Raw genomic sequence first — 3018 nt, forward strand, 5'->3', positions numbered from 1 at the left:
AAATTAATTGAAAGACAAAAATCACAGGATCATATCAACAGATGCAGAAAAAGCATTTGACAAAAGCCAACACCCATTTTCTTGATAAATACTCTCAGCAAGATAGAAATAGAAGGATCATACCTCAGCATAATAAAAGCCATATATGACAAACCCACAGCCAACATCATAATCAATGGGCAAAAAGTAACACCATTTCCCCTAAGAACAGGAACAAGAACACTGAAGGGGACGAGGGGGTGCCCTTGTGCTGCCCTGGGCCTCCCCACAATGACGACTTGTGGACTCTGGGAGGCGTATTTCTGGGAGGTGGCCTGCCTTCCTCCTATCCCCCCTGCTCCTACTCAGTGTTATGGGTTAGCTCGGCGAGATAGACCACCGACTCAGAATTTAAATTTTACGAGCCTTTATTAAGCTGATGAGCTGACTGCTAGCCATGTCCTTCCCATAAGAGCCCACAGCTTGCAGTGCAGACCAAGAGTACAGCAAGACCTTTTATCTGCAACACTACAAAGTATTTTTTAATATATATTATATTGATTTTTCACACAGAGGAAGGGAGAGAGACAGAAAGCTAAAAACATCGATGAGAGAGAAACATCGATCAGGCACATGCCCTTGACCGGAACCGAACCCGGGACCCTTCAGTCCACAAGCCGACGCTCTATCCACTGAGCCAAACCGGCCTCGGCCCAACACCCATTTTTGATAGAAACTCTCAGCAAAATGGGAATAGAGGGAGCAAATCTCAACATAATAAAGGCCATTTATGACAAACCTACAGCCAACATCATACTCAATGGGCAAAAACTAAAAATATTTCCCCTAAGAACAGAAATAAGATAGGGATGTTCACTCTCACCACTCTTATTCAACACTAGAGACCCGGTGCACAAAATTCGTGCACGGGTAGGGTCCCTAGGCCTGTCTTGCGATCAGGGCCGATCTGCAGGGCGACACGGGGGCCCCCTGCTGGCACCCACCTTGGCTGGCCTGGGGCCTGCGGGCCGGGGGCAGCTACTGTGTTGAGCATCTGCCTGCTAGTGGTCAGTGCATATCATAGTGACTGGTCGTTCTGCCATTTGGTCAATTTGCATATTAGGCTTTTTATATATAGGATAGTACTAGAAGTCCTAGCCTCAGCAATCAGACAAGAAGAAATAAACGACATCCAAATTGGAAAGGAGGAAGTAAAACTCTCATTGTTTGCAGTGACATGATATTATGCATAGAAAACCCTAAAGACTCCACCAAAAACTACTAGATTTAATCAATGAATTTGGCAATGTAGCAGAATACATAATTAACACCCAAAAACTGATGGCAGTTTTATACACCAACTAGAGGCCCAATGCACGAAATTCGTACAAGGGACTTGGCCCTCGCAGCCCTAGCTTCAACCGTAAGGTCCTCTGGATGGTCATCCTGCTGTTTGGCCTAATTAGCATATTAGCTCTTTATTATATAGGATAATGAACTCTCAGAAAGAGAAACTAAACAAGCAATCCCATTTACCATTGCAACAAAAAAATTAAGATACTTAGGAATAAACTTACCCAAGGAGGTAAGAGACCAGTACTAGGAAAACTACAGGACATTGAAAAAAGAGAAAGAGGAAGATATAAACAAGTGGAAGAATATAACGTGTTCACAGATTGGTAGAATCAACCTCATTAAAATGTTCATGCTACCCAAAACAATCTATAAATTCAATGTAATTCATATTAAAATACCAATGACATATTTCACAGATCTAGAACAAACACTACAAAAATTTATATGGAACCAAAAAAGACCCCTAATAACCACAGTAATCTTGAGAAAGAAGAACAAAGTTGGAGGAATCAGAATACCAGATATCAAGTTATACTACAAAGCCACTGTACTCAAAATAGCCTGGTACTGGCATAAGAACAGGCATATAGATCAATGGAACAGAACAGAGAACCCAGAAATTGATCTAAGCCATTATGCTTAATATTTGACTAAGTAGGCAAGAGCATACAATAGACTTAAGACAGCCTCTTCAGCCCTGGCTGGTTTGGCTTAGTGAATAGAGCATTGGCCTGCAGACTGAGGGGTACCGGGTTCGATTCCAGTAAAGGATGCATGCCCTGGTTGTGGGCTCTATTCCCAGTTGGATGTGTTGCAGCAAATCAGTGGTTCTCTTTCATCATTGATGTTTATATCTCCATTTCCCTCTCCGTTCCTCTCTGACAGCAATAAAAATATGCTTTAAAAAAAGACAGTCTCTTCAATAAAGGGTGTTGGGAAAATTAGACAGGTACATGAAAAACAAACAAACAAACAAGCAACAACAAAACCCACAAAACTAGATCACCAATTTACACCATATACAAGAATAAACTCAAAATGGATAGAAGATTTAAATGTAGGTCGTGAAACCATAAAATTCTTAGAAGAAAAATAACAAAATCTCAGACATCTCTTGTAGCAATATGTTTATGGATACATCTCCTAGAATGAAGGAAACTAAGGAGAAAATAAACAAACGGACTGCATCAAAATAAAAAGCTTCTGCCCAGCAAGAGAACCATCAACAAAACGAAAAGGGAGCCCACTGTATGGGACAACGTATTTGGCAATGAAACATCTGATAAAGGGTTAATATCCAAAACATGTAAGGAACTCATACAACTTAACACAAGGAAGATAATCTATTTTAAAAATGGGCAAAGGATCTAAATAGATACTTCTCCAAAGTGGACATACAGAAGGCCAACAGACATGAAAAAATGCTCACAGTCACTAATCATCTGAGAGACGCGGGTTAATATGACAATGAGGTACCATCTCACACCGGTCAGAATGGTTACCATCAACAAACCAACAAATGACAAGTGTTGGTGAGCATGTGGAGAAAAGGGAACCCTAGTTCAGTGCTTGTGGGAATGCAGACTGGTACAGCCACTGTGGAAAACAGTATGGAGTTTCCTCAAAAAATTAAAAATGGAACTGCCATTTGACCCAATGATCCCACTTCTAGGAATATATCCT

This window comes from Myotis davidii, unplaced genomic scaffold, assembly GCF_000327345.1.
Source record: "Myotis davidii unplaced genomic scaffold, ASM32734v1 scaffold1073, whole genome shotgun sequence".
NCBI classification, from domain to species: Eukaryota; Metazoa; Chordata; class Mammalia; order Chiroptera; family Vespertilionidae; genus Myotis; species Myotis davidii.